The following is a 23,745-nucleotide window of genomic DNA, read 5'->3' on the forward strand; positions in this document are numbered from 1 at the left end:
TATTCTGCTGCCTTTACAGGACACCTTTTTATCATTGTCTGCTACATCTTACTTCAGTGGTACAGACCATATGCTTGGTGACAATGCCCTGTGAATTAAAACCATGTTTCATCAATCTGTGCCTTAGCCAAAAACAAAAACAACCACAAAAATAAAGGAATGAAAATATTGGTTGCATTAATGAACTAATTTGTCTGACACTTTCAAGATGTAAAGTACAATATATGTGCAGAGCATTGTTATGTTTCATTTCATCATCAGCTAATCTATTCAATTACAAAGGAATAACCAGGGAGTGCATGAGACATAATTACCTATTTTATGACAATTTACAATTCTTTTTCTCTTGTGATTTGGCCAAAATTAACACTGGGAAACCTAATTTATGACAATCCCCATGAGAAAAGATCTAAACAATTTGTATTAAAAAAATATAAAATAACTAGAGCAGCTTGAGGTTGAAAAGAGAATCAGTAAAGGGCACAGATCTTAAACTGTGCCTGTCCTTTGTGTTTGTAAATCCTAATCTTGCCTGCACTGATTTGTCATCAGAAACCTCCAATGGCATCCTGGCTTGTATCAGGGACAGTGTGGCCAGCAGGGAAGTCATTCTGCCTCTGTGCTCACCACTGGTTAGGCCACACCTTGAGTCCTGTGTCCGGCTCTGGGCTACTCTGTTTAGGAAAGATGCTGAGTTGCTGGAACATGTCCAGAGAAGGGCAACAAAGCTGGGGAGGGGTTTGGAACACAAGCCCTGTGAGGAGAGGCTGAGGGAGCTGGGGTTGCTTAGCCTGGAGAAGAGGAGGCTCAGGGGAGACCATATTGCTCTCTACAACTACCTGAAGGGATGTTGTAGACAGGCTGGGGCTGGTCTCTTCTCCCAGGCAAGCAGCACCAGAACAAGAGGACACAGTCTCAAGCTGTGCCAGGGGAGGTTTAGACTGGATGTTAGGAAGAAATTCTTCATAGAGAGAGTAATTGTCCATTGGAATGTGCTGCCCAGGGACGTAGTGGAGTTGCCATCACTGGAGGTGTTTAGGAGGAGACTTGATGCGTTGCCTGGTTGCATGGTTTAGTTGATTAGATGGTGTTGGATGATAGGTTGGACACGATGATCTTGAAGGTCTCTTTCAACCTGGTTTACTCTATTCTATTATTCTATTCTTCACATTGGCTATATGCAAAAGACAAAAATTCCTTGACCTGCATCACTTCAGTTATCCAAGGAACACGAAACACATTGCCACAGGAGTTTCCCTCTGCAGAAGCTGAACATCAAGGTGAAATCTTGGCTCTCTTACAAATAGAGGAAATTTTTCCCTAGTCTCACACGTGCTTATATTTAATCCAGATGTTCATACTGAGCTGTCATATCCAATGATTGCCATTGGTACTCATTGTGCCAAGGTATTATTAAGTGGAAAACAGAGAAAATCAGAGTTTTCACTGGCCCTCTGATTTCAACCATGTCATGTTTCAATCTACCTAAAGGCTCCTCTTCATTCTTACACCTAGAGTGGAAGTATGAGCTGAGGTGAGTGAATATTTCAATGGTATGGAGCACTAGTTCTGCTCTTGGTGCTGACTAACTGAACTAGTCTTTAGGCAAGTACAGGGACCAATCAAAGAGAGTGTACAAAGTCAATGTAACACACAAATAAATAGCTACAAGAGTTACTTGTAGGGTATTTACAATTGTTCTGAACGGGGTTTGTAACAAATCAGAAACTTTTTCTCTTTTTTTTCCTCCCCAAACTCTCCATCAGATGCTGAGAAGGCTTAAGAACAACAGAAATTCCTCCTCTTCTTTATTCTGAAAGAGAATCATAGAATGGTTTTGACTGGAAAGATATCCAAAGTTATCCTTCCCCATGAGGGTGGTAAGACAGTGAAACATGTTGCCCAGGAAGGTGGTAGAAGCCTAGAAGGCCAGGCTAGATGTGGCTCTGAGCAACCTGATCTGGTGTGAGGTCTCCCTGCCAGTGGCAGGGGGGTTGGAACTGGATGATCTTTGAGGTCCCTTCCAACCCTAACAATTCTATGATTCTGTGATTACTGCTGTAAGGAAGGAAGTTAGTGCTACTCAAATTGGAGGAAAAAGAGCCTTCCACTTCTGCATGTTTTGCAAATAAGGGGGAAAAAACAAGGGGAGAGGCGGGGGGGATGGGGGGAAGCAGCAAAACAAGTGCAAAAGAGGTTGAGAAGAAAGATTTCCAACAGGACTTTATTTCATTTTCAATTTAAACAAAGAAACTGTTCAAATCTTTTTTGCAGTAGTAGAGGCTGAGAATCACTGATTAAAGCAACCACCTGTGTATTTCTCAAGGAAAGAAGGCTCATTATATTTAAGTTGTACATATTACAACTAGAACTTGAAAACTGTGAACAACTGCTGCATTTCCATTTCCAGTCCAACCAAAGTCTAGCTCTGCAAGTCTGGTGCTAAATCCTGTCCCTCAGCACCACACCTCTGCATCTGTTCTACAGAATACTGTAAAAATAACAAATGAAAAAGTTCATTAATATTTCCTCTCCCTTTTACAAATATTCTAGCAGGCTTTTTCTTCCCTTTTCCCTTTTCTCCTCTCCTCTCCTCTCCTCTCCTCTCCTCTCCTCTCCTCTCCTCTCCTCTCCTCTCCTCTCCTCTCCTCTCCTCTCCTCTCCTCTCCTCTCCTCTCCTCTCCTCTCCTCTCCTCTCCTCTCCTCTCCTCTCCTCTCCTCTCCTCTCCTCGAGTCTCCTCTCCCCGAGTCTCCTCTCCTCGAGTCTCCTCTCCTCTCCTCGAGTCTTCTCTCCTCTCCTAACCAAATCTCTCTTTTCCTCTCTTTTCTTTTCTTTTCTTTTTTCTTTTCTTTTCTTTTCTTTTCTTTTCTTTTCTTTTCTTTTCTTTTCTTTTCTTTTCTTTTCTTTTCTTTTCTTTTCTTTTCTTTTCTTTTCTTTTCTTTTCTTTTCTTTTCTTTTCTTTTCTTTTCTTTTCTTTTCTTTTCTTTTCTTTTCTTTTCTCTTTTCTTTTCTTTTTTCTTTTTTCTTTTATTTTCTTTTTTTCTTTTCTTTTCTCTCTTCTCTTCTCTTCTCTTCTCTTCTCTTCTCTTCTCTTCTCTTCTCTTCTCTTCTCTTCTCTTCTCTTCTCTTCTCTTCTCTTCTCTTCTCTTCTCTTCTCTTCTCTTCTCTTCTCTTCTCTTCTCTTCTCTTCTCTTCTCTTCTCTTCTCTTCTCTTCTCTTCTCTTCTCTTCTCTTCTCTTCTCTTCTCTTCTCTTCTCTTCTCTTCTCTTCTCTTCTCCCCCCCAGTATCTACAAATTTCTACAAAGCTGCTGCACATTCTGCCACTGTGTGCTTCAGTATCCTGCTTGGACTGGAGCCCTCTTACAGAAATACTGTGCAACATTATTTGTTTAGAAGCAAAATATCCAGCGTGACAAAAAGATGGAAGGAAATAAGACCTCATCTTTATGTTTCTCAGCAGGCAGTAAATAAAAACATAATAGTATTTTGGATTTGCAACCTCAGGAGAAGTTAAAATGAGGACATTTATTTAAAGAATGCCTTTCACATACTGGGAATGTCTTTGACAGTATCATTTAATATTTTGTGCCTGATAAAAATGAGGACTTGCAGATAATTGTCAACAGCAGTCAAGTACCCAGAGCATTTCCCCCTCTTTGTCCATCTCACTTTCTTCTACAGTCTGTTTTGATAACATGATAATTACACTGGCTTGTCACTAGCAAAAGACTATGATTTGATCATGAGAAGAGAAATCAAACAGAGATGAACTGTGAAGAAAAACACAGAGAAAAATACAGGTCAGCCATCTCTAATATTTGTAATAACACCAGCAGCTGAAAAACTATCTATTTTTCAGCTTCACACAGCAGAGGCTTTTTATCAGGCAGTACTTACAGAATTATTTGTGACAAATAAATTTTTGTTGTAAACTGGTTTTGGTTACTAAATGTGCACTAAATCTCTGCCCCCATAAATACACCCAGAAATGTAGGATAGGATAGGATAGGGTAGGATAGGATAGGATAGGATAGGATAGGATAGGATAGGATAGGATAGGATAGGATAGGATAGGATAGGATAGGATAAGATGGAATGGAATGGAATGGAATGGAATGGAATAGAATAGAATAGAATAGAATAGAATAGAATAGAATAGAATAGAATAGAATAGAATAGAATAGACCAGGTTGAAAGAGACTTGCAAGATCATTGTGTCCAACCCATCATCCAACACCATCTAATCAACTAAACCACAGCACCAAGCACCCCACCCAGTCTCTTCCTAAACACCTCCAATGATGGCGCCTCCACCACCTTCCCAGGCAGGCCATTCCAATGGGCAATCACTCTCTCTATGAAGAATTTCTTCCTAACATCCAGTCTAAACCTTCCCTGGCACAGCTTGAGACTGTGTCCTCTTGTTCTGGTGTTGTTAATTTTGCTTTTCCTTGTTTTGCCAGCCAGAAAATGGTCAGATTCTGAAATTCTGGTCGTGCCCCATGTCCTGCAGATGGAAATACCTCACTGAAATGGAGAAACAAAGATGTGAAATGCCTGTGATTCTAGCTAAAAAGCAGAATGGTTCTACAATTAAATACTGCTTATAACCATGGATTTCTTGCTGTCTGACTGCAGCATCCTTAAATATATTCATTTTAAATGTGGGGGGGGGGGGGGGAGGGAAAATAATTGCTAAATACCTAAATAAATAAATAAGTAAATATAAAAGCCAAAGCTATCAGGCATTAGAAATGTGTTCTGAAGCTGGTAGAATAATTAAAAATAAGAGGGGGGGGGGATAATCTAAAATACAACTGAAAGGCTTTGGCATAAATATGAAAATTGGAGGTGCAAATTAAAGTTTACCAAGAAAAGGAAAGGAAAGTTTAGCTTCATAATAAAGAATTTTTTGTCATTTCCTAGATGTGATTCTTACCACCCAGGCAGTGCTACAGTGGCTGGAGAGCAGCCATGCAGAGAGGGACCTGGAGGTACTGGTTGAAAATAGGCTGATTATGAGCCAGCAGGGTGCCCAGGGAGCCAAGAAGGCCAATGGCATCCTGGCCTGGATCAGGAATAGTGTGGCCAGCAGGAGCAGCGAAGTCATTCTGCCCTGTACTCAGCACTGGTTAGGCCACACCTTGAATACTGTGTCCAGTTCTGGATTCCTCCATTTAGGAAAGATGTTGAGTTGCTGGAACGAGTCCAGAGAAGGGCAACAAAGCTGGGGAGAGGTCTGGAGCACAGCCCTGTGAAGAAAAGCTGAGGGAGCTGGGGTTGCTTAGCCTGGAGAAGAAGAGGCTCAGGGGAGACCTTCTTGCTGTCTACAACTCGCTAAAGAAAGGTTGTAGCCAGGTGGAGGTTGGTCTCTTCTCCCAGGCAACCAGCACCAGAACAAGAGGACACAGTCTCAAGCTGCACCAGGGGAGGTTTAGGCTGGATGTTAGGAAGAAGTTGTTCCCAGAAAGAGAGATTGGCCATTGGAATGTGCTGCGCAGGGAGGTTGTGGAGTCACCATCATTTTAGGTGTTTAGGAGGAGACTTGATAGGGTGCTTGGTTGGATGGTTTAGTCAATTAGCTGGTGTTGGATGATAGGTTGGACACTATGATCTCGAAGGTCTCTTCCAACCTGGTTAATTCTATTCTATTCTATTCTATTCTATTCTATTCTATTCTATTCTATTCTATTCTATTCTATTCTATTCTATTCTCTGGTTTCCCTTGAGCTCTGGTTCTTCCCTTAAATTCTCTGTCACTGTTTGTTCATGCTGACCTCTCTGCTGTAGCACCTTTGCTTTTTCCCTCTACTTTCCTCCATAATTTAAGGTAGAACACCAGCTCTGTGGGTGATCATGATGTGTTAGCTGTGCATTTAGGAGCACATGGTGGTGGTGGAAAACTGACACAGTGACTAGGTAGGAGTTTTGGAAATAACTTTGTACCATAAAATTGTCAGACCTCATCAAATCCATAACTTCAAACTGCCCATTTACAACCCCACCAAAAACACACCCTCCATTTTCCTGCTTTTTCTGGTTCTTTATATTTTTTCTCTCTTTTCCTTGACAAAAATGTGGGGAGGTACTGTTGTTTGATTCTTACAAGCAAGAACCCCTGCCTCACCAGAAATCCTGCAGCTTTATTTGTTTTAAATTCAGGAGTACAGCATTTGAGGAAAATACAGAGACATTTTTAACTTCAGCTGAGGAAAGCACACACCAGCAGTGCTAAAATAAAGGAAAAAGACAATGGGAAAGGGCACAAGACTATCAGCAGCCCAGGAGTGTTTTCAGACAATTGCCTGGAAAATATGTGGGTTTCATAAATCATTGATAATGATCAAATGCTTGGCTTTCTTCCTGTTAAAAGTTCCCGAGCAGATGAAGCCCAGCACTTAGAAAGCCCCAGGAGTTGAAAATCCAAGGTCAGCTCACCCAATTTCACAGAGTTCTAATAGAATCACAGAATGGTGGGGGCTGGAAGGGACCTCTGCAGATCATTTATTCCAGCCCTCTGCTTGAGAAGGTTCACCCACAGCAGGTTGCACAGTATTGCAACCTCCAGGAGGGTTTTGATGTCTCCAAAGACGGACACTCCACAACCTCTATGGGCTGTCTGGTCCAGTTCTCTGCCACCCTCAAAGTAAAGAAGTTTATCCTCATGTTTAGATGGAACTTCCTATGTTCAGGTTTTTGCCCATTACCTCTTGTCCTGTCGCTGGGCACCACGGCAAAGAGACCAGCCCCATCCTCCTGACACCCACCTTGACATGTTTGTGAAAGGCTATATGGAAATGAAAAATACCTGACAGAGAAATGTTCTGTTCCATCCAAGCATATGATAGTGGTTTTAAACCCTGATTTCTTTGCATTTCTCCTCAAAACAGACTGTAAGGCAGCAAAGCCCTTAGACACTCATTTAGTAACTTGAGTCAAATTCTCAGACTCACTCATTAGAAGTCACACCAGGCGGTCACAAGAAACCAAGGCATTTCTGTTTTGCCATAATGCTCTCAATTCCAAGCCCTACAAACTGTCATTCTTTTTCATTCCTCAGATGGTAGGTGAAGCCCAGGGAAGTGTGCCTAAGCAGCACTGGAGTTTGGAAAAGAGCTGTGTGTTCTTTTGACTCTGATTCTCTCTAAGCCTTAACCACTTAACTGCTTATCATTAGGAATCACAGCCCTCCAGCCAACAACAAGGTACAGTGTGTGCTCTGCTCTGAGCCATCCCTATTTCCTTTGTGTTAGTAACATCCAGCTGAGGATGAACTGTTCACATTTCTGCCACAGTCAAGCCACAGTTTCACTGACTTTACTGTTCTTTCAGCCCTGAGGGACTAAGAGTTCACAGGTTCAAAACAAGACAACAGCTGAATTGGAAAATAAGGAGAGTTTGCCTGCACTTAGGAAACCAGTTCCTCAAGCAAAGCCAGATCTGTTATTTAAAACTGGGCTGCTGCAACTTTTTTGCCTCAGCCTTCAGTGACAGCCTCTCTTTCTACACAACCCTAATGGACCACAAGATAGGGTTTGGGGAAGCAGAGTCGCTCCCACTGTAAAAGAGATCCCACCTGAGGGATGTTCCATGCCTACCTGAGGAACCTGAACAAGTCTAGGGGATGTGATGAGATGCATCCCAGAGTGTTAAGGGAACTGGCTCAGGGAGCTGCCAAGCCACTCTCCATGACAGTCAAAAAGTCCTGGTAGTCAGCTGAAGACTCTGGTAACTGGGAAAAAAGGGAAACACTGCACACATTCCTGGTGATTTACTCTGGGTGACCCTGCAGGGGAGTTAGACTAGATAATCTTCAGAGGTCCCTTCCAGCCCCCACCATTCCCTGATCATTCTCTGCTTCTCTGATTCTGTGAATTTAACTGCTAGGTAGGTTTGGACATGAAACTAATTGTTGACTGACAGTGCCTACACATAAGAGAAAGACAAGATGAAATCTCCAAGACTACATGGAAAGTATGTGGCAAAACTAAGCTCTTCTAATAAAGATCTCTTTTTTTTCCCCTTTCTTTCTTTTTAGGAGAAATCCCATGTTGTGGCTGAACTTGCTGGTTTTCTGCAGCTGCACCATCTTGGCTGCCTTCTTTCATGCCTTTTATTCACAGCAGAATCTGATGTTAAAAATCTGTAGGAGCTAAGGCTCCCTTCACAGGTATGTGAGAAGTAAATAGCTTTGTAGATTCAGGTCTCTGTTCTCAAAGCCCCTTATCTCCATCAGGCTTTCTTTCCACACACTCTGCCTCTCTGTGGCAAACAGTTCTGGCTTTGTTTGATTTGAACACTGACTGATGAGTACAAGCTGGGCAGGGAGGGGGAACTGAAGGATGCAGGGAGAGGGAACTGAAGGATATAGGGAGGGGGAACTGAAGGATATAGGGAGCAAATATTCAAATTTCAAAAAAAAAAAACAATGAAAAAAACCCCTTCTTCCATAAAAACACATCATAATTTTCAAGTGAAAAGGACATCTTCATTTTCTAAATGGGCCTTTTAAAGTGATAGGCAATAATGGAGAATAAGTCCATTATTCATTTATGAGGGAATTAGCATAACAAAGCTGCTTAATGTGAGAGTTCAGAAAGCTCTGATTAATAAATTAATCCTTGCATTTTACAATGGGTCTCATTTTTTGGTGAATAATTCTTATAAGAAACTGTTTTAATAACCTTTGTGGTTTTCTTTGGGAAAATTTAACCCTTTTTGGGCCAGCCAGGCGGTGACAGCAGGATGGATTTGCTGTTGGTGCACTTCATTGCACCTTCTGAGTACTGATAGCATTGCACAGGGGAAAAGTTGGAAGCAGGAGCAGAAAGAGCTTCACTGGTGGAGGGTTAGCACACTGAAGTTAACAGCTAAGCAGTACAATTTAAACTGATCTGAAAAGAGAAACTATGACTTCTTAGTTTCAAGAAGAGTAGCCTGAATAGACAGTTATATAATTTTTTAGTATCTCTTTAAATCCCTTTCATCATTGTTCTTTCTGGAAGTTGCCTTTTTAGTGTGGACACAGTTTCTTCAACTTGCCTGTTCTTTCTTAAATAGACTCTGCAGGACAATTAAAAGCCTTTGCTCTGCTGAAAAAGGTCTGTTCCAGATGAAACACTTTCCATATCAAGTCATTGCTCTGCTGTCTTGTGAAGACAAGCAAGGCATCGTTCTCAGTCTCCTTAAGAAAAAGAAAAAATAGCTTTTACTCTCCCTTCCTTTTTAAGCTTCAGTGAATAAGGCCTTTTTATCTGAATAACCCATAAAAGGGTTTTATTCAGGTTTATTTTATTAGTAGCATTGTTCCTAAGTGGATGTAAGTAATGCCATTTGATGTATGGCATCATTCTCCATCTATTTCTGCATTAACAATTGTATATAGTAGCCTTTCTCTTTTTACAAGAAGACACTAATGAAACCAGCACTTTCTGATTCCATTCCTCTTTCCTCCTGTAATTCACCTCCAATGCTGTTATTTCCTTCCATGCAGGTCTAATGGGAATGGACAAATCTTTCTGATTACTTTTGGAGGGTCAGAAAGACTGCTTAGAATAGGAATCTTGTGACTGAATGTTAGTCACAATGAAGCAGAGAATGGTGAATTCTGCACAGACACACCATGCACCATGCAATGATTGATGTGACTCACACCAGTTGGCTTTCAAAAGCCTCGGGAAGAGGGTTAATGATGCAGCAACATCACAAGGAAGGCAGAAAAAGGGAAATAATGATGACATTGGTAATTTCACCTGGAACAATGAGAGCGTCGCTCTTACTGCGATTATCAAAACACTCTGTGAGTGGTTCAATTGGGCAATGAGAAAAAAGGGCCTGACAGCACCTGCTGACCTCCTCAGGTTAGAAGGCCAGCCTCTGCATGATGACAAAGAGTCTCAGGCATTGACTTTGAGTCCTCCCTATTAGACAGGGCAAATGGAGTTTCCTTCTGTGCATCAAAAGCAGAGCAACCCAAACTTTTCTTTTGGTTATCAGAACAAAACGGTCTCCTTTCTGGTGTTACTGAGCTCTGCTCCTTCACCAGTTGTCCCTTCTGGTACACTCAGCTTGTCTGCCCTCACCACATTTCTATGCTCAAAATCTAAAAGACAATGCACTGGTTTGTGAAATGGAATAGGACAACAAGTGTGTGTGTGTGTTTGTGTGTGTGTGTGTGTGTATGTGTGTATGGGGGGTGGGGGGAGGCAAATCACTGCACAGAAAAGTAACAATGTGCATCCAGACTGTGCAGCAATTCTTGACAAGTTACTCTTACTTCAAATGCAAGCCAGAAGCAAGAGGTCTTTAAAAGGAAGGCATTTGACAGATTACATTCCCTAATAAGCCTCAGACTGCAAAACAGAGGGAAGGCACTTTCAGGCTGTTCCTAATTCATGTTTTATTACAAATTAATGATGTAAACAGGGAAACAGAAACTCCATTGCTAATCTGCATTAGAATTCTTCCATCAAAGGGCCTTCAGTCTGATTTTTACTTGTGATTCCTACCACTGTTGTTTTGGTTTCATTTATCGTCTTATATCTTTATGATTTTTCATTTCATTTCTCATTTCTTTTTGCCTGTGCTGGTTTTAGAGAGAGATGTGAAGCTCAATGAAATCTATTTGGCACAGCAACAACGACTTTACCAAAAAAAAAAATGAATTACTAAACTTTGCCAAGCTCGTGGGCCTAAGGGTTGTATCATTTGAATCTTTCTCTTATGCTCAATAGAAAAAAAAAAAAAAAAGAGAAAAAGAAGGAAAAAAGAAAAGGCCTTAGAAATTACTTCTTTGGCACGCAGTACAAGCTTCCACTTAATTGTTCTTGCCTTTGGCATTGCTGCTGCTGCTGCTCACAAGGAATTAAAACAAAAAAAAATAATCCATTTTCACAAGTTCCTTCAAGGACCTACTAAGATTCTTCTTCACTCTGTTCCTACTGTCCTAGTCCCTTTCAACTGTTTTCTACCTTGTTACAGGGAAGTCATTGTACCCCTGTACTCAGCAGTGGTTAGGCCACACCTTGAGTCCTGTGTCCAGTTCTGGGCCCCTCAATTTAAGAAGGACATTGAGACTCTTGGACGTGTCCGGAGAAGGGCAACGAGGCTGGGAAGAGGCCTTAAGCACAAGCCCTATGAGGAGAGGCCGAGAGACCTGGGGTTGCTTAGCCTGGAGAAGAGGAGGCTCAGGGGAGACCTTCTTGCTCTCTACAACTCCCTGAAGGGTGGTTGTAGCCAGGAGGGGGTTGATCTCTTCTCCCAAGCAACCAGCACCAGAACAAGAAGACACAGTCTCAAGCTGCGCCAGGGGAAGTTTAGGCTGGAGGTGAGGAGAAAGTTCTTCCCAGTGAGAGTTGTTAGCCATTGGAATGTGCTGCCCAGGGAGGTGGTGGAGTCAGCATCACTGGAGATGTTTAGGAGGAGACTTGATGGAGTGCTTGGTGCCATGTTTTAGTTGATTAGATGGTGTTGGATGATGGATTTGACACGATGATCTTGAAGGTCTCTTCCAACCTGGCCTATTCTATTCTATTCTATTCTATTCTATTTATTCAAGAGGGAAGATTCATTATCTTAGTATTTATACTTTTTCTTCACTATTCAAGTTTCTACCTTAGCAGCTTTTCTGTCTCAGCTGTGATTTAAGATTTACCTCTAGTTTTTAATTACTCTGTATGTCGTTGGCTCCTTAGAAGAAATGTCCTCATCTGTTGACTATTTAACAAGTGTTTCCTCAAAGGCTAGACTAGCCAGAGTTCACAGTCATAAAACAAATGGTAAAGCCTGACATTGATTCTCTGTCCTTTTCAAAGATAGGCAACAAATTAAAAACAATAAAGCATGAGTTGGGGCACATGACGTTTCATTTCTGGTTAGCTAGGGAGGGTAATACATGAGCCACAGGCAGGTCCATTAATCTCCTCTGACCAGATATGAAACAGCACCTCATCTAGCTTTGGTTTTCTCTTGCTTTGTCTTGTGACCTTCCCATAAAATTCATCATTACCATAAAAATGAGATAATGAAACAGGAAATTTTAGTGGTGTTTGAAATTATGTTCATAAAGCACCTAAATATTTTGCACACTGCAAGTTCAAAAACAAAATTAATATATTGCACATAGGCCAAGCTATTAAAAATTACTGTCTGGAGTCATGAGAGCAATACAGGAAAGGGGGCACAAACATAACCAAGTGCAACCTTTGTAAGTCCTGTTTTTCAGTTTAGCCAGGGTCCTGTTCAGCCACTGTGTCAACTAAAGGTGCAGCTTCACCTGCTGCTCCTTCTTAGGGCAGGAGAAGCAAAGAATGAGACACAGTGGGTTCAAAGTCATAGAATCATGGAATCAATAAGGTGGGAAAAGACCTCAAAGATCATCAATTCCAACTTGTCACCACAGACCTCATGACTACTATACCATGGCAACAAGTGCCATGTCCAATCCCCTCTTGAACACCGCCAGGGATGGTGACTCCACCACCTCTCTGGGCAGCACATTCCAATGCCTAAAAACTCTCTCTGTGAAGATCTTTCTCCTCACCTCCAGCCTAAACTTCCCCTGGCACAGCTTGAGACTGTGTCCTCTTGTTCAAATGCTGGTTGCCTGGGAGAAGAGACCAACCCCCTCCTGGCTACAACCTCCCTTCAGGAAGTTGTAGACATTAAGGTCTCCCCTGAGTCTCCTCTTCTCCAGACTAAGCAACCCAGCTCCCTCAGCCTTTCCTCGTGGGGCTGTGCTCAAAGCCTCTCCCCAGCCTCATTGCCCTTCTCTGGACACATTCAAGAGTCTCAAAGTCCTTCTTAAATTGAGAGGCCCAGAACTGGACACAGGACTCAAGGTGTGGTCTAACCAGTGTGGAGTACAGGGGCACAATGACCATCCAGAACTGCTCCTGCTGGCCACACTATTCTTGATGCAGGCCAGGATGCCATTTGCCTGGGCACACTGCTGGCTCCTGTTCAGCCGTCTTTCAGTCCACTGGCCACAGCAGTGCTCTGCCCTTGGCTTCAGGCTCAAGTCCCCCAGCTCAGCTCAACAACAGGGGCTGAAAGCAAAGTAGTAGCTCTACAATCGAGTCATGTCTGTATCCCTCTGCTGTCTTGGGGCATCAGAGAAAAGGTCTGAGTGGGGTTTTCTTGGACAATTCAAGTCTGCTCCTTGCTCAGTCAGCCATTTAGTTTATAGTGGTGGATGAATAGTGGATATGTGATGCATGACTGTTTTTCTTCTCTTCTTGAGATGTGAGCCTGTCTGTGGGAAGAGAGAGGGCTATCAGTTAGCTAGGTGAGGTGTCAGGCAGGCAGCCTGAAAGGAGAAGAAATACTAAGTGTGGATGCACGGGAGCAAAAAAACCCCAAAACACAGAACAGAAAAACAACAACTTAAAGCTTTAGAAAAGATAATCTTGTGGTAACTATATTCTGATGCAGATATCCACTCTCTGTAGTATAGCATGCAGAAACTAGGAGAAAGGGTGTTGTCCTGGTCTTCTGACAGACTGCATTACAAATTAGCCTGAGGCCTTAAAACCTACAGACAGCAAATATCTTTTAAGAGCTAACTTGGAAGGTAAACTTTTGAACTTGCCCAGCTTGTGTTAAGAATTAATCTAATACAAAGCCCAAGGCTGTGAGAACAAGCAAGTGCACTGTTTCCATTCCTCTTTCCCCGTCAAGAAGAGTTTATCCTTATAATCTTATTTAAAGTGTTGCCTGTGACTACCCATGTGCCTAACAAGATCATCACACTGAAGATTCCAAATCAAACAGCATCCAGCAAATTTACTTCAGTGCCTGACGCTCATGACTAATAGTGGATCCTCTTAAAATTCAAGATGTGATCGGGCAAGTCAAGAGCACTATCAGACAGAGGAAGAAAACAAGGAACATCCTGTGAAAGCAATGTATTTAAATGCAATCCCCAAAGCAGTCCTTACAAAATAAGCACCAGAGCTTCATAACCAGTGAATGAAGAAAACAAAAGCAGCAGAATCCAGTTTTGCAATTAGGACAGGCAGGAGGATTCTTTGGCTCACCTCTGGGATTGTTGAGTGCTTCTTGCATTCATAAACAGGCCCACAACGGCTATGAGATAATGAAGAAGAAGAAGAAACGTTTTCTTAAGAGAATGATTTTCATGATTCTTTAATTCTGAAAGCTCCTTTAGCTGCTAGAATCTAGAAAGACATGTCAGAAGGAGGTTTACTGTATATTTAGTATCTCTGTGTGCCCTTGGTAGAGGATTTGTCACTGTCTATGCTGAGAAAATGGGTAATATATTCAGCAGCCCTGGGTTTTAACCAGGATTATTACCCTTTTTTTTTTATGTTCCAGTCTTCTGTATTAATAGATCTTACTCATTATTTTTTGGTAGTTTTTTAAGTGAATCCTTTTGTGAATTCCACATCCAGTAAACTTTCCATGTGTAATAGTTCTTCCAGCAGGGAAAAAAAAAATAATGGTTAGCTTTCCTTATGGTAGAAAAAGTAACAGCTCCCTGGGAACTGTGGCAGGTTATGCTGCATGAAGTGTCAGGCATTTACTACAATAAGTCTAAACATGTTTTATAGTTCTATTTTGCATCCATGTTGCATGGTACTTTAAAAGCCCCTAAAGAGTTTAAAATACAGAATATGAGCTCTGAGCATGAAATCCACTTTAAGACCTTTCTGAAGATACTAAAGAGTATCTTTAGGACCTTTCTGGTATTCACAAAAAGGATTGGATGTGGCACTTGGAGCCATGGTTTAGTTGTCAGGAGGTGCTAGGTATTGGGTAATAGGTTGGATTTGATGATCTCTGAGGTCTTTTCCCACCTGGTTGATTCTATGATTTGCCTTTCTCAGAAGATGTGGAAGGTGCTGGATATACATGAGCCAGGCAGAACTACAAAAGCCTCAGAAGCTACACCTTTAGGCACGTAGCTAAGACTCATAGGAGTAAGTTTACAAACAGCAGTTTACTGCAGACTTTAATTAACTACATGAGGAATGCAGTTACTGTTTCTAAATAATATCACTATGACTAGAAGACTTGAAAATAAACCTTTAAAAAATTAAAATATTTAGGTGTTTAAAAAAGATTTGGAGGAATGAATCCACCAGGGATTCCTGATTGAAATTGCAGGGAGCTTAAAATGTTTGGTCCCTTTCCATTCATCTCAGGAAAGCCAGAGAGAGACACCTATGGCAGAGTCAGCACTGCTAACCTCAAGGTTTCAAAATTCATGAGTCAGCAGAAAAGAAGTTTTATCATTGACCTAAAAATCATTAGGTTAAATAAAGGTGAATGGCTCATCCATCCATTTCCACCTCCCCCTCAGTAAACTGTCTCGTTTGTTTTCAGGGACTCTTCTCCTAACTCTGGGGACCTTACAGCTAGAAAGTCTCTTGGCATCCCATTTAGCTTCCAGTCACAGGAGTCAGGAAAAAGGCCACTGTGCTCTGCAGTATTTGTGATTAAAACAGTTGCTATTTCAAGTTTGGTATGAGATGAGAATGAAAAGATCTCGTGACTGTGAATGTTCAGCTTGGTGCCATGAACAAAAGCATTTTGTCAGGCACCAATATTCCCCTTTCACAAAGGGTGTCAGAATAGCACCTGAATGTAGGACATCCTCCTAAAGTGAAAGAGAGGGACTGTATGCTGCTCTCAGTGCTCATATTCAGAACATCTGCAGTTACTCTCATTCATTATTTTAGTTTAGTTTTGATGAAGAAAGAGGGGATTATGGTGGACTTTGTGAACATTATCTCCTTAGTTAGCATATTATGTTAATATCATTTTGGTATTTCTCTCATTTGCCTCTTCATTAGCATATGCAAGAAGACTTATTGAATTCAGTTCAGATTAGACGTCACAGAAATTGTGACCGTAATAAATTAGCCAGATGATCCAAGACCCAAATTCCCAAAGAGTCAACTCTCTCAGCTATTAAAAAGGTTTCTAAAGGCCTGGAGTGAGACATATTGGAGGAACATTTGAGAAAACTTCTATCTTCAGTAGATACAGAAATGCTTCTTTTATCCTGGTGATTTAAAACACCGTGACATTACAGATGGAATATTTGGAGCTCTTATTCTTGTGCCTTTGTATTACTTGATGGTGAGCAGTAGCATATCCCTCCGTCAGCTGTAGCTGGTGGGTAGATTTCATTCATCACAGACCTGCTGATGAATGGGGCAGCTAATGCAGTGCCACAGGCATAGGTAAGGTTAAGATACTCAATGACCTGCTTTGTTCTCTTGCCCAAAAACGATTCCCAGGCCTTTGCTCTTGGGAAAGGAGTACACAAGAGCTGCCAGCAGTGGAAGAGAACTGAGCCACATGTGTGCCTTAAGAAATTTTTATGTGATACAACGAGGGTGCTGAGAGATTTGGTTAATGGTCTAGAATTGCTTTCTAAAAGTACAGCATTCTAGTATACAACATTGATGTGCTAAGTAGTATAGCAAATATAATAATGAAATAACATTTAATTGATTCATTTTATAGATTCATAGAATGGTTTGGGTCGGAAGGGATCTTAAAGATCATCCAGTACCAACCCCCCTGCCATGGGCAAGGACACCTTCTGTAGGCCAGGTTGCTCAAGGCCTCATCCAACCTCGCCTTGAACACCTCCAGGGAGGGAACATCCTATTGCAGTGCCTCAGCACCCTCACGATAAAGAATTTCTTCCTAATGTCCAGCCGAAATCTCCCCTTGCCAAGCTTCAGTCCATTCCCTCTCACCCTACCACGACAAGCCCTTGTAAAATCTCCCTCCCTAGCTTTGCCATAGCCCCCTTCAGGTACTGAAAGGCCTCTATAAGGTCTGCCTGGAGCCTTTTCTTCTCCAGGCTGAACAGCCCCAGCTCTCTCAGCCTATTCATATTCCACATATACATGCATGTTATATTATTATACCTACAAGCAAGTGGCAAAATTACAGAGCCAGTGCAATACAAAAAATGCAAATCACAATCCCTCAGAATTCACACAATTCCTGTCAAAAAGAGCAATTTTTATATTTCAAGTTTAAAAAAAAAAAGAGATGGGGTTGAATAGTTCTATTTTGAATAGTTCTATTCTGAAGGGGTTTATTTTATCCAAATGTGAAATAAAGGCTTTGCCTGTCTGGAAGCAATTTATTTATACCAACTTGATGAACAATTTAAACAAATGGTTTGCTGATAGTCCCCAAGTATTTTTGATTCTCTAGTGAAGTAAAAAAAAAAAAAACAAAAGCAATTATTTACACATATTGGCCGAAGTAATTATCCCAAGAAACAGTTGTTTCAGGCTGTAACTTGGTTTATGTCTTCATTCTTCTGAGAGATTGCAACAGGATATTTTTTTAGTATATTTTTTTCTGTATTGCAGGGAAGTTTATAATAATGAATATTGTCTAAATTAGAAGGGGGAGCCAGCCTCACCAAAATCCCTTTTTCCCTTCTTCCTCTTCTGTTTCTGTGATAGGTTTGTGTGTGTGTATGTGCATATTTAAGTACAAGTGCGTCCTTATTTCTTCCTCTGTTACCTAAGAGTGGTGGGTTGAAATTTCCCCTCAACATAAACTTTGCCAGACCAGCTCTGGTGGAAGCAAATGAAAGCTGTATTTACAAGTAGAACTACAATCTACAATGGAGTGCAATGAATATGTACAAAATATACAGGATTTACAATATTTACACTTCACAAACATCACAAGAACCCCCTGGTCTTGAAGCTACTAGCTTCTCCCTTTCTGCCCCCTAACCCCCTGTACAAAAAGAAGGGAGAAAGAGCAGAGAAAATTGCTATTAGATTTAACTAAAACAATGCAACCAAAGTCAAGCAGAAGCACGTTAGTATCTCTCCAGAGCGACAAAGTGAGAAGAGAAGAGAAGAGAAGAGAAGAGAAGAGAAGAGAAGAGAAGAGAAGAGAAGAGAAGAGAAGAGAAGAGAAGAGAAGAGAAGAGAAGAGAAGAGAAGAGAAGAGAAGAGAAGAGAAGAGAAGAGAAGAGAAGAGAAGAGAAGAGAAGAGAAGAGAAGAGAAGAGAAGAGAAGAGAAGAGAAGAGAAGAGAAGAGAAGAGAAGAGAAGAGAAGGGAAGGGAAGGGAAGGGAAGGGAAGGGAAGGGAAGGGAAGGGAAGGGAAGGGAAGGGAAGGGAAGGGAAGGGAAGGGAAGGGAAGGGAAGGGAAGAGAAGAGAAGAGAAGAGAAGAGAAGAGAAGAGAAGAGAAGAGAAGAGAAGAGAAGAGAAGAGAAGAGAAGAGAAGAGAAGAGAAGAGAAGAGAAGAGAAGAGAAGAGAAGAGAAGAGGAAGAGAAGAGAAATTATCTTTATGTTCCTTTTTACACTCAATAGTGATTTATTTACATTTTATTACTTTTCTACTCAAGATCTGTGAACAATTTTAAAGCCATAGCCTGAAACCACCACACTGAATTATGAAGACACCTGTTAACTTTGACAAAACAGCTGCCAATGGATTATACTGAACTCAAAGTGCAACTTCAGTTTCTAGTTATATTAACAGAAACAGGAAGTTTCCAGGCTCCAACACCTGATGTTTCTGCAGGACAGGAGGAATTCTGTCTGTTGTTCATCAAAAAGTAATGCTGAAAGAAATTCAGACTCAAGGAGCATCACATAGAAGCAGTGTTCCAAGCAGTGCTAGTCAGGATTTGAGACTCTGGTGGATAGAAGGAGAAGCAGGGCTGAAATCTGATATTACATTTTCCTGGAAAAGTAAAGTAGTGGGAAAAGAAGTGTGCCAAAGTGGACCAAAGAATGGAGCCTAACACCAAGTTCCACCAAACTTATCCAAAAATTCAGACAGGATCCTTTTCAGGCAGTGTGTTTCTCTCCCAGATGAGCTATTTTTCCCTAGGAATACAAATAAATCATGAGTGGGCCAATTTTATACCCTCACAGAGCAAGCCCACAGAGAGGCCTTTGCACAAATGCCCTAAAAATACCAGTGGAGAGAAAAAGGATGATCACTTATGTGCCATCTGGAGAAGGAAATTTTGAAAAAGGAGGAAAAAAACCATGAAGCTAGGAAAAAAAAATCTGGTTTCCACAAGAATATAAATACAAACTCAATGCCACCAGAAATTATGTTCACTTAGAACAGAATGGAATAGCATAGCATAGCATAACATAGAATAGGATAGGATAGGATAGGATAGGATAGGATAGGATAGGATAGGATAGGATAGGATAGGATAGGATAGGATAGGATAGACCAGACCAGGTTGGAAGAGACCTTCAAGATCATCAAGTCCAACCCATCATCCAACACCATCTAATCAACTAAACCATGAAACCAAGCACTCTATCAAGTCTCCTCCTAAACACTTCCAATAATGGTGACTCCACCACTTCCCCAGGCAGCACATTCCAATGGGTAATCACTCTCTCTGTGTAGAATTTCTAACATCCAGTTTGAACCTCCACTGGTGCAGCTTGAGACTGTGTCCTCTTGTTCTGGTGCTGCTTGCCTGGGAGAAGAGACCAGCCCCCGCCTGGCTACAACCTCCCTTCAGGTAGTTGTAGAGAGTAATGAGGTCTTCTCCAGGCTAAACAATCCCAGCTCCCTCAGCCCCTCTTCATAGGGCTTGTGTTCCAAACCCTTCACCAACTTTGTTGCCCTTCTCTGCTTCCAGAAATAGTTTCTCTGCTGGGTAAGACTCCTTACCTGAATCAAGGGCAAGGGACTTTTTTCCCAAGTGGAAACTGGAGGATCAACATCTACAGCAACATCAGCAAGAAACTTAACTGCACAAAGAACAAGTTAAAGCCTTAATTGTGAAATTCATGAAGTGGCAACTTTGAGATGCAGATCAATCAAAGGCAGGATTGATACAAGGGCAGGTATAGATCCCTCCTTCTCCTTCATTGGGCAGCATGTGGCTATTGCATTTTTGCTGCAATTGTTTCTGAGACCAGGACCTTTATGATCCATTGGCAGACACCACACTGTGTCAGCTGAAACGGAGTCTTTCTCTGGCGGTGGAATCTGCATCACATTTCTCTTAGCAGAAGTCTCTCCTTGTCTATCTGTCAGGTTATTCTGCAACTATGTTCTTAGTAAAAAAAAATAATAATAGTTAAAAAAGCCCAGGTTTCTTTTCTGAGACAGACATGCTCTATTTTCCAGAACATCTAACAGCATTATTAGAATGCTAATGAGCCCTTTCATATTAGCAGCAACACAAAATACCTTTGCATAAATTGATCATTCACTGATTCCTTCTGAGTTGACTGGAAGGCCAAGTGTGCTTCCTGCCACTGGTGGCATTGCTGGAGGAACAATGAAGGAGAATGCAGACCACCTTTCTAAAACTGAATGCATCAAACACACCCAGATTATGTGTTTAACCCTGTAATTTAGAGCAGCAGGCAGGCAGGTGGGAGATTAAATAAGATTAATATGACTGCAGCTTTGGTTAAGCTATTGCAGTGCTGGTGGGAGGTGGAAAAGGAGGGGAAGCTGTTCTGCAGCAAACTCTTCCAGTTGTCTGTGTTAGGGATAGAGGTATTTCTGATGACAAAGTGGTGGGGGGGAATACTCTGTATTGGTGGCTTTTTAGGGACACACAATTTCTGAAGGAGCTGAGATGCTGCTGAAAAGATGAACATGGACAAATATGCAAATAAGTACTCATCATATTTCTCCCCTCTGATTCCTTCTGCTGCATTATTTTGGAGTCATCACCAACTTCTGACTCTTCACACGGCAAATCAGAAGCACTGTCAGCTTGGCTTGGACCACTTACTGTGTGCACCACAGGTAGCTGTAAGGAATCTATGTTTTGACTTGTGATTCAATCTAACCTTGCTCTCATTGTGCCAGGATAATATTCTGGATAACTTTAAGAAGTTATAATGAGGAAGTAAAACTTCTGAGGTGTGATTATGGGATGCTTTTTTTGTAACACTGAGATTTTACTTCCTTCAGGCCTGGTTTCTTAAATAAAGGGTTATTCATTTAAAGGTGTCAGAGGTAGCTAAGAGGAGACAATTAAGCATCTTCTCATTTTGCACATGTGCAAAGCAATGATGTGTGGGATTTATAACTTCATAGTCTAGGGAACTCTTAGTGTAGTTGTGGTTCTCATTAGGTTGTGTCTTTAGCTCTTAGAATATTTGTATGTTTTGGTGAATATAGTGGTAGTGTAACATGGAAGGCAATGATGTTCCATTAATGGAACCTTGAGTGAGTGCTGTGACTCTTGGTGGCCTTCAGCAAATCAGTCTCTCTTCCTCTCCAGGGTGTGGTGGGCAGTCTCTGCTTTCACAGCAGTCCCTGGAAGAGAGGTGCCACACCTTAGCTCTGTATTTCTTACTGTCATGAGAATACCCTCAGTGGTCTTATCCATGTATTTAGTGCAGCTGATGGAAAGCAACACTTCCCTTTTTTCATACCTTGTCCCTCTTTTGTATTAAACACAGCACATGATGGGATAGGATAATTGGGAAATGGGATACAACTACTGCCCAAACCTTAGAGTTTGTGCCTTCCAGTTTTACTTCAGATACAGGCATTATGTTGGTGATTTGCATATTGATAGTCATTTCTATTTCAGATGGACTTTCAAAAGCAATAATTATTGTTCCTGCTACTGGACTGTCCTGTAAAGAAATACACAAGGAAAGGTTTTCCTCACTGAAGATACACGAAGGTTGTTTGCTTTCTGTTCTTCAAGTAGTGCATGTCACCCTTGAAAGAGGAATGAGAAGAGGTGAGAATCTAAGTTTGCTTTTTATTTCATGTAAAGTCAATTCCATGAATGTTGTCCTTGCAATCTCCCAGGAGCATCCCTAGGGGTTCAGATTCCTCTTTACAGGAGGCTAATGTTGCTGTGGAACTTTGACATTGCTGATAAATGATGCTACATAAGGGCAGAGCATTGATTTATTGCCTGCAGTGCTAGATTGAAATTTGTAAGAATGGACTATCTGTGGACTTTTATAGACTGTTATTTGTAGCCATAAGTTTTCTGATGGCTGCTTCTGCTAAAAGAGAAAAGCTGATGACGTGAAGGGAAAAGCAAAAGATAACTTGGAAATTCTTAAGTACTGAGGGGCTGGAAAGTGGTGAGACATCGCCAGTCACTTGACCTTCAAGTGAGCAATGGAGGTGTTTATTGTATAAAATAAAAGCTCTTTGGGAGAGTTCCAGCAGGGAGATGAGTGGGTCAATTTACTGCTTGGCTCCTGTCTGTCTCTGCTGAATTTCTCCATTCTCCACATCTCCTAATAACAGCAGGCAGGTCCAGACAAAGGGAAGAGTCTCTCTCTTGTCTCTCTTGTCTGAGCTCACATTTCTAATTCAGTGGTACCACATAAGATATGAGTTCTGCTTTGGTGAAAGCCATTTTCTAATCCCCAATCAAAAGTGAGACAAAGCCCCACAATGTTTGCAAAATTATTTAAACTGAGCAAAAAAAAAAAAACCAACCAAAACCCCTGAAATTTCCATCATTCATCTTTGAGGTTAGGAGTCTCATTAAGAAAGTTTAATATGCATTCAATTTTCCCTCTCTACTTTATCCTCTGTCTTAGTGCATGAAGGCAGTTACAACTATACTTAATGTTTTGTTTTTTTAAAGAGATAGTTTATAAGCATCAATTTAAATCTCATCTAATTGGTACAAATATATTTTGGGGAGAGAAAAAAAATTGTATTTTGGGTTGAAAATGTAAAAGCTGATCAAAAGATACTGCAATGGCTTGTGAGACTGAACTACCTCTGAGACTCAGCACTGCATAATCCACGTGTGGTTCATACAGCTCACGTCAAGTACTTGCAAGGCATTTGTTGTGATTTGCTTGAAAATGACTTAAATCCTGGAGACATCTAAAATCTTCTTGAAAATTAATACATTCATGAATTTCACCAACCACAAGCAGTTTGCAAACAGAAATGCAGCTGAGATCCATCAAATCCGTTATTATCATTCATACACTCCTAATAACAGTCATGATAAACTGTGTTTTGATAAAAGATTTCAAGCATCTTTGGGGTTTTGGGAGCAGATGATGCTAATTTTAATATTTATCCTTTTTTTTTTAGTACAATTATCTTTAGTAATGAGATTTGGGGGGTTTTGTTGGGGTTTTTTTTTGTTTGTTTGCTTGTTTGTTTTCCTGAAAGAGCTAAAAGTAATTCTGTGCTTCTAAGAAGAGTATAAAGAGATTTTCTTGAGAGCACATTTTCCAGCAGTTCCTGAACTGACTTCCATTATTATAAGACCAAGGGAATGTGTTTCACATTAAGACAAAATGGATGTATGGAACTGAACAATACCTCACAAATCAATTCCTCATAGAATCACAGAATTGTTTTTGTTGGAAAAGACCTTTAAAATCATTGAGTGCAACAATTATTTAACTGTACCAAGGCTGGTGCTAAACCATGTCCCTCAGCACCACATCTCTGCCTCTGAAACTACATCCTCTCCAGGCGTGGGAATTCAACCACCTTCCTGTGCAGCCTATTCCAGGGTTTGACCACTCTTTCAGGAAAGAAGTTTCTTCTAACATCCAGCTTCAACCTCCCATGGGTCAACTTGAAGCCATTTCCTCTTGTTCTATTGCTAGTTACTTGGGAGAAGAGATCAACCCCCACCTGGCTCCAACCTCCTTTAAGGGAGTTGTAGAGAGCAAGAAGGTCTTCCCTCAGCCTCCTCTTCTTCAGACTTAATACCCACAATTCCCTCAGCTGCTCCTCACCAGACCTGTTGTCCAGGGTCTTCATCAGCTGTGTTGCCCTT

The sequence above is a fragment of the Dryobates pubescens genome, chromosome 3, assembly GCF_014839835.1.
Source record: "Dryobates pubescens isolate bDryPub1 chromosome 3, bDryPub1.pri, whole genome shotgun sequence".
NCBI lineage: Eukaryota > Metazoa > Chordata > Aves > Piciformes > Picidae > Dryobates > Dryobates pubescens.